Genomic DNA, 9,453 nt, shown 5'->3' on the forward strand with positions numbered 1-9,453 from the left:
TGACCAGGCATTGGTCCAAGGCCACCAGTTGCTTATTTCTTGGGATTCCTTATGCTCTGGGGCCTCTGCGAATACAAAGAAAGATGCAACATGGCTTGATCTGCTGTTGTATCAGACATGACCACGTGGGACACAGTCCTGTGAGAAAACCGTGCTCCTGGAAGCTGAGGCAGGTGGGTGCTGAGCTGGACGCCAGGAAGGGGCAGCAGGGGTTTGGTCTGGGCTTCAGGAGGTTGGGCTTCATGTGAAGAGGGAGGAGGTGGAGACCTGCTCATAGGATGGGGACAGGAAGCCAGGCGAGGCCTCGGGTGAGCTGCAGGGCCCATCTACCTGGGCAGGGCTTTCTGTCACCTGCGCCCAGGGTGGGAAGGTGTCCTGGGGTGTAACGCTGGCCCCAGCAGCACTCAGTCGTGTCTGGCTCTTTACAACCCCATGGACTGCAGCACGCCAGGCCTCCCTGTCCTCCACTATCTCCCGGAGTTTGCTCAAAATCATGTCTATTGAGTCAATAATGCCATCCAACCATCTCATCCTCTGACGCCCCCTTCTCCTCCTGCCTTTAATCTTTCCCAGCATCAGGGTCTTTTCCAATGAGTAGGCTCTTCGCATCAGGTGGCCAAAATGTTGGAGCTTCAGCATCAGTTCTTGCAATGAATATTCAGGACTGATTTCCTTTAAGATGAACTGGTTTGATCACCTTGTTGTCCAAGGGACCCTCAAGAGTCTTCTCCAACACCATAGTTCAAAAGCATCACTTTCTGTCCCCTCACCTCCCACAACCTCTATCCTGCTCTCTGCCTCTGGATCTGCCTATTCTGGGTGTGCAGTTAAATGGAATCATTAGGTCCATGCTCTTTTCTTTCACCCAGCATAATGCTTTTGAGGTTCATCTACGACTCAGCATCGGCTGTTTATTCTTCTTTATTCCTGAACGTGATCGGTTGTACAGAAGGGCCTCGTGGTACCCATCCATGCATCACGTGATGGGCACGTAGATTGTCTCCAACTTGGGGCATTGGTGGCACCAGATGCTGTGAGCATTCGTCTGCCAGTCTGTGTGGGTGTGTTTCCGTTTCCTTGGGCAGGTATGCAGGAACAACTCAGCTGGGCTCTGATGAGCATTAGAAGTGGGTGAAGAGGATGGGAGAGGATTGAAGGGGGCACAGAGCCTGCTGAGGGGGCCCCCCAGTGAGAGACACAGAGGAGCATGACCAAGCAAGGATGCTTCTTGACCAATGGGGTTTGGGTCCCAGGCTTGATTGAATACGGCCAAACCCCTGGTGACCTGGGGAGTGGAGCCAGGGAGCAAGTGCTTGGAGTCCGGGGACCAGAGACCTTGGAGCTTCCTGAAAAAGGTACAGAAGCATGAAGAAGTGGGCTGGGCTGGGGGCTGCTCAGGACGCTGTAACCACAAGCAAGGACTGAAGTTTGGACCGAAAAGGGGCAGAGAAGACCCCATGGGGCATGATGGCAGAGCTCAGAAAACATCACAGTTGAATTAACGGTGACTCAGTGGTTCATCCCAACTAAAATTAGTTCTCATGCCTACAGCGGAAGCACTCTTTATTTCTTAAAAATTTTCTTTTACACATTCTGCTTGAAGACTGCTCAGAAATAACTATAAAATGGCAAAATATGAATAAACTGCTAAACTGAACAGAATCAAATTCACAAGGGGCCCCGATGCTGACAACACATAGACAGAAAATGACTGAAAGCCCTAAGTGAGCGCAGGCAACGTCTGTCGTGTCGCATGTGTGCGTTCCAACAGGCTAATAGACGCACTTAATCAAAATGGTGAAGCCATCTGTCCAGAGGCTTCTTGCTGAAGCTGTAATGAGTGGTCTCAGCTCTCCTGCAGCAAGAAGGGTCTTTGAGCTGAGTTCTTCTCAGCAGATTCGGAAACTGGATAGTGAGACCAAAGTATTTCTTTTGGTGACGTTTGAGAAGAGACGGGAATATCGCCGTGTTTTCTCCCGGTCTGCACTCAGACGCCTGACGCACAGGGCCACTGCCCCCCACGTGTTACTGTGCCTTCTTTCTGGCCGTGACTGCAGATAAATAACTGAGACTTTGCAAGGCCCATCTGAGCCTGTAGGCCTGTGGTTTGCATTAGAGGCCGTGTTATATTGAGGTCATTACATTTGGTGGTTATATTTAGGGAACATTCTTCTTTAAAAAATGTTTTTCAATTGTGGTAAGAACACTTAATACAAAAGTTGCTATCTTAACCATTTTATGTGTATGGTCCCGTAGGATTAAGAATGTTCAGAACACTGTGTGACAGATTCCAGAACCTGCTCATCTTGCAAACATTAAACAACTGTGCCCACCAAGACAGCACCTCCCCAGAACCCTCCCCCAGCCCTGGGCAGCCGTCCTTCTATTTGCTTTTTCTATGAATGTGACTGGAGGAGGGCATGGCAACACACTGCAGTGTTCTAGCCTGGAGAATCCTTTGGACACAGGAGCCTGGTGGGTTACAGTCCGTGGGATCGCAAAGAGTCGGGCACGACTGGAGTGACTCACACACACACACACACACACACACACACACGCACGAATGTGACTCTCCCAGCGGCTTCACGTACGCAGTCTCACGTGGCGTTCACTGCGTTGTCTGGCTTGCTGCCCTGAACACGGCGTCCTCAAGGTTCATCCGTGTTGGCGCAGGTGTCACAACTGCTTTCCTGTTTAAGGCTGAGTCATCCTCCAGCGTCTGGACCCATCACACTGCATTTATGCATTTATCCATCCATAGACACGTGGCTGGTTTCTACCTCCTGGTTATTATGAATAATGCTGCTATTGGAGGTGGAATTGCTAGACATACGGTAACTCTATGTTTAATTTTTGGAGGAAGAGAATATTATTTCTCTTAGAGTAGGTTTAAACTCATGTACTAACCTGTGTCATACCAGAGCCCCTCTGAGATCAAGCTTTCGTTCAGAAGTTTCTCTAAAGCTGGGGAAGAAGGGGACCAAACTCTCTACGACCCTTGCCTTCTAAAGGAGAATGAGACAAAGTGCTAAAGTGGAAAAAACACTGCTGTGAACTTTGGGAGATGTGCTTCCAGTCTTGACTTTCATCCTTTCTAGTTGCAGAACTCTGACTAAACGAATTTACCTTTTCACATCTCAGTGTCCTCATATGTAAAAAGGAAAGGATTGAAAGAAGGTATATTTAATACCCTGCTCAGCTCTAAATAAGTTATGAGGATAACTTCCAACTGAAATGAATGAATAAACCATATTAAACATTATTTAATATGTAATGCCTATTATTGCAAGATGTTCAGAACTATTAAAAAACCCCAAAACTACAAAATATGGAAGCAGCCTAAAAAGGCCCATTGACAGGCGAATGGATAAAGAAGACGTCGTGCAGATAAACAGTGGAATCTTATCTGTAAAAAAGAATGAAACGATGCCATTTGCAATGACATGAATGAACGTAGAAATTATTTTCCAAACGAAGTAGGTCAGACAGAGAAAGACAAATATCATGACTATCACATGTGCAGTCTTTAAAAGGTTATATGAATGAATTTATCCACAAAAATTCATTCCAGTAGAAAGGGCCTTTCCAGTAGGACCCATTCGATTACACGAATGCCTGCGACCCGATAGTAGGCATAGAAATGCTTATTTGGGAGTTAAGGTTCCTTATTGTATTATTTCCAGATGATTTTCTTCTGATGTTTTTCACCTACTTCCTACTCTTTCTTTCCTTCTTCTAGGCATTTAGCCAGTGATCAATTTCTGCAAGCCTTGCTTTATATAAGCTACCCAACAAACTATGGAGAATTCTTAGAGATGGGAATACCAGACCACCTTACCTGCCTCCTGAGAAACCTGTATGCAGGTCAAGAAGCAGCAGTTACAACCAGACACGGAACAACGGACTGGTTCCAAACTGAAAAAGAGTACGTCAAGGCTGTATATTGTCACCCTGCTTATTTAACGTATATGCAGAATACATCACACGAAATGCTGGGCTGGATGAAGCACAAGCTAGAATCAAGATTTCCAGGAGAAATATCAATAACCTCAGATAGGCAGATGACACCACCCTTATGGCAGAAAGCAAAGAGGAAGTATAGAGCCTCTTGATGAAAGTGAAAGAGGAGAGTGAAAAAGCTGACTTAAAACTCAACGTTCAAAAACTAAGACCATGGCGTCTGGTCTTATCACATCATGGCAAATAGATGGGGAAACAATGGAAACAGTGAGAGACTTTATTTTCTTGGGCTCTGTGGATGGTGACTGCAGCCATGAAATGAAAAGACACTTGCTCCTTGGAAGAAAAGCTGTGACCAACCTCGACAGCATATAAAAAGCAGAGACACTACTTTGCCAACAAAGGTCCGTCTAGTCAAGGCTGTGGTTTTTCCAGTGGTCACGTATGGATGTGAGAGTTGGACCATAAAGGAGGCCAAGGGCTGAAAAATTGATGCTTTTGTGCTGTGGTGTTGGGGAAGACTATTGAGAGTCCCTTGGACTACAAGGAGATCCAACCAGTCAATCCTAAAGGAAATCAGTCCTGAATGTTCATTGGAAAAACTGATGCTAAAGCTGAAGCTCCAATCCTTTGGCCATCTGATGCAAAGAATTGTCTCATTAGAAAAGACCCTGATGCTGGGAAAGATTGAGGGAAGGAGGAGAAGGGGGTGACAGAGGATGAGACGGTGGAATGGCATCACCGATTCTATGGATATGAGTTTCAGAAGACTCTGGGAGTTGGTGGAGGACGGAGAAACCTGGCGTGCTGCAGTACACGGGGCTGCAGAGAGTCGAACACGACTGAGCGACTGAACAACAAAGGATGCGTGAATGGTTTGGCCACTCAGTCATGTCGACTCTGCAACCCCGTGGACAGTAGCCCGCCAGGCTCCTCTGTCATGGGATTCTCCAGGCAAGAATACTGGAGTGGTGTGCCGTGCCCTTCTCCAGGGAATCTTCTGACCCAGGGATGGAACCTGGGGCTCCTACATTGCAGGCAGATTCCCCTTTACCATCTGAGCCACAGAGAAGGATGGATATTTCCTTTCAGGCTTTAGTTTTCGTATTATCTGCTCTGGGCGCAAGAGCACCTTCCTTAGCAAAAGAACGTCTCCGGGTCTGCTGGTGGGAGCCCAGGTGCTGTGGAGGAAGTGGTCCTCTTGCAGCCCCTCCAAGCATGCCTCTGTGGAGACCCCTGGATCTGCCAGCAAGCCAAGCCTCTGCCCAGGCTTGGAATCAGAAATGCCCCCCGCTGTTTTCCTAGGGGCAGGGACGAGTGTGCCCTGACTCAGCTCTTGTCTCGGTGGTCCAGCATGCGGGCAGCCATGGTCATCTGTGAGACCGAAAGTGTGCACCCGATTCCATCTCCCCCGAGGACCCCAGAGGTGCCCACATCCAGGTAAACTCCGGCGCTGCCTGTGTCTCTGAGAAGCGTAATTTTCCCACGGCTTCGACTTAATCACAGTGTAAATATCTTTGGCTGAAGAAGTCCGGCCGCTTCGGTGAATTCTGGTACTGCCACATTCTTTGTTAGGTAAACCGCCCCGTCACCAGCCTTGCAGGGCGCCCAGCACAAGGTCAGCCCGACAGCAGGGAGCCCAGGAGCCTCTATTACGAAAAAAGTTCAGATCTTTAGTTTTCCATTCATTAAACTTTATTGAGAAAAAATTCTTAAAACTTAGAAAAGTTGAAAACAGGCTCTTTACAGTGAGAAACATGCAAAGCAGAATAACAAACACAGACGGGCTAACATCTCAGCTCTTGCTATATTATACCTGCAGTGCCTCCCGCTGAGTTCTGACACGACGTGGACCCGGGGCAGGAGAGGCCCCGATGTGATCTGGGGCCGAAAGCTGAATCCCAGGAAACCGGTCACCAGCAATGAGGGGGAACCTTTAGAAGCTACTCCTGTGGCATTCTCTGGGATTCTATTGTTCTAAGCCAAATCGGTACTTAAGGACTCTTTTCGGCCCCCAGCTTGGTGTTGGAAAATCCCATGAGCCATTTCCCTCTCCTGTTTGAGCAAATAACCTGCTTACCTTTTGTCAAAGGTGTCGATGCTCATTTTTTCTGGTCATTGTGGGAATATTAATCATCCTTCTGGTTTGGGGATGCTTGCAAGAACTCAGAGCTATTCTTTGTAACCGTTCTCTTATCTATGAACGTACCGTGGGTTTCCACCATCTCCAACCCAGGATGGCCTGGGAACATGTGATAAACGGGGGCTGGCTTGCATTGTGCGGGTCAAAGGTTGGAGAACTAGCCCATCAGGCCACACTTATGTCATATCTTGTTTCTGAAAAAGTCTGAACAAAAAAATCTGCACTAGACTAGCTATTTTGAACAGTTCTTGTATTTTTAATGCGTCTAAAATTATCTGTGTTTCTCCATTTTTCTAGAAATGGGTTTGCCTTTGACATGAATGCCCAACTAATGACTACAGAATTGAGCTCTGAGGGCGTTCTGTGGAATTAGACTAAAAAGATTAAGTTCCTGCATGATATCTGAATTCATATTATTTCTTATTAGAAATTAATTACAGTCGCTTTCTGTTTTTTGGGGAGGCTGGAGGCAGTAACTGAATATAAATAAGGAAAACAAAAATGAAATAAAGCAAAAACAAAGAGAAAAAAAGCAGATGATCATTTAATATGCAGACTGAATTTAAGCAAATTACTGTCTAGTCACAGATTTTCTGTATGGATAAATTTATGGGGAATATAATTAGCTGGCTGAACAGACACATAGCATCTTCATTTATTTCACAAACCCCAGACTGAATGTGAACCCACAATGTACTAACTTACTCTTAACATCCAAACAATTTGGAAGTAATTGACTCTTTGGATAATAAGGTCCTTTGGGGTTTCTCTGTTTCCCCAAAGATGTCTTAATAAACATCAATTAGCGATGCATAGGTCTACAGCTGTAGATGCAAATAGTCTTTATTAGTTCTTCTGTTTGTTGGAATTTTGGACAAATTGAGTTGACTGCACCCATGGAGTCAGCAAACACAGGTGTGCCCTCTCTTAACGGGACTTGCTCTATCTTTATTATACAGGCCTTTCAAGTTGCAAAGTCTCAGCACAAATTTTACCCTCTCCAGCAAGGCTTTCTAGGTAACCCCAGCCCACCCTACTGACTTCCTTTCTGGATTTCTCACACGGTTTTGCCTCCACACTTTGGGGCGTTTTTGTTATTTTCATGTAGGTGCCTCATCCTGCCATCTGCCCCAAAGATTCGATGTACAAGTGATGCCACAGCAAGATATAAGCCCCTTCTTGCGAGCTGTGCCCTTCCGGGCCTGGGGTCAGCACTGGGTTGTCTTAAAGCCCCAGGATGAGTTATTCTCATATATGTGGGCGTGCTCTTCCAAGACCAAAGCAGTCCTCTTTCCCGGTCAGTTAGGAACGGCGCCTGGGCGTCTCTGATCTGCTATAGTGGCCCCGCCAGCCGGGGGTGTTTGCCGGCCGGGGGGCGTTGAGTCCGGGGCAGCAGGTCTGTAACGGCGTCACATTTGGAGTCCTGTCTTTCTACGCTCTCCTTCTCACACATGCCTCACGGCCACAAAATGGATGCCCCACCTCCTGCCTCACATCAACTTTCCTCAGAAGAAGGAGGAGAAAATGAGGGCGAGGAGGAGGAGGGAAGAAGAAGGGGAGGAAGACGCGGAAGAGGAGGAGAGAAGGGGCGAGGGGGAGAGAGGGGCAGGAGGGAGCCGTGAGGAAGAGAGGAGCCCACCCGGGTCAAGGGGCCGGAGCCTCTCAGAAGCCCCCGGCGCTCTCACCTCCCTCTCTGAGCGACAATGCCAGCCTCGTGGGAACTGGGAAATGCAGGTTTTAAAGGAAATTCTGCTGCCCTGAACAGAACTGGAGCTCTTTCAGCAAGGAAAGGGGCAGAATGAACGTGGCTAGCCTGTGAGTTCTCTCTTCACGAGGGGCTGGGAAGCATGCTGGAGACCGCCGTGCCGCGCTGTGGACCCAGAGACCCCTGGCCCCACTCAGGGAGCCGGGCGTCCCGCGGGCGTGTGTGCTGACGGCTGTCTGTGCCCCCGGCTCTTGGGCCGAGGCAGTCAGGAGACAGGGGTTCCAGCAGCGGTCCCGTGAGCTCGTGGGGCGGAGAACCGTGTTTGAAACATGGAACAGCTCTGCAGTGGACGCGTCAGTGGGTCCCCCAGACAGGCCCCTCCCGGGACTGCTTACAGGGTTCACCCCAAGCCCTTCGTTCTCCAGTGAGACCTGCTGCACCCCAGGTCCATCTTGCCACGCTCCTCAGTGGGGAGACCCCTCTCCTCTCAGTCGGATCAGATGGCAGCTTTCCGAGGTGCCAGCTGGAATGGGGGCAGGGACACGGCACTACTCCTGAGACAGTCACCCTGGTCAGCTGACCATTCCTTTCTTTAAACTGATGAGAAGGCCTTCTTCCCGACCGGGGCCCTGGCGGCTTCTGCATCCTGCCGGGAGCCTCAGGTTCAGAACATCCCCGCTGCCTCGGTTCAGGGTCCCTGACTGAGGACAGGACCCCGGACTGTCCCAGGCTGTCAGAGCTGCCTGCCGCAAGCCTCAGACAGCTCTTTGACCTTCTTGTTCTCAGTCACTTCCTGAGGGTTGAAGTCCTGTTTTCCTGGCTTGGAGAATTCCATGGGTTGTATAGTTTACAGCATCTCAAAGAGTCGGACGCAACTGAGCGACTTTCACTTTCATTCCTCCAGACCTGAAGCCTTCTGGGTGATGGAAAATGATGTGTTTCCTTGGCAGCCTATTCCTCCAGGCCCTGAAGCCTTTGGGTGGTTGATGACGCGGGGTCCCTGGATGGCTGAGGAATAGGGCCTCAGGGAGGCTGGCTGTGAGGGGACCCCTGAGGGCCATTGTCCTGTTTACTCATGGTCCCCAGAGAGAAAAGCCATGATCCCAGGGCCCCCATGTCCACTCCCTGCTCCAAGCCTTCCCTGGTGTCCCCCCGGGGGCTGCCCCTCTCAGATCACCTGCAGAGCTGGCGGGGAGTCACCGGCTCTCCTCCTGCTTGCCGAGTGCGTGGCTCTTCACTCATTTTTAAAAAACTTGTATCAGGTTGTCAGTCACTTGCTGGACCTTGGGGAGCCTGGCCAGCTTGGGTTCTGAGGGGGAGATGGAGAAGCAGTTATGAAAAGTGCCGAGGTCTCGGAGGAGATGCTGGGCCAGGCGGTCATGGAAGGTGGACCCCGACCGAGCTGAGGGCCCAGACGCGCTTCTCTGAGCAGGAGAGCTCGAGCTGACCCTGCAGACGTGGCGAAGGCGAATGGGGGTGTGACGGGCATCATCCATCCCGCTTCTCACGACTGTCCTGTTGGGGGAACCCCTCCTCTTCCCCGGGGGGCTGCTCAGCTAAAGCCGCCCCGTGTGACCTCCTCTCTGGTTTCTGAACACCTGGCTCACAGAGCCTCTGGGGCGCGTTTCCAGGGGAGCTGGGCCCC

The sequence above is a fragment of the Bos taurus genome, chromosome 4, assembly GCF_002263795.3.
Source record: "Bos taurus isolate L1 Dominette 01449 registration number 42190680 breed Hereford chromosome 4, ARS-UCD2.0, whole genome shotgun sequence".
Taxonomy (NCBI): domain Eukaryota; kingdom Metazoa; phylum Chordata; class Mammalia; order Artiodactyla; family Bovidae; genus Bos; species Bos taurus.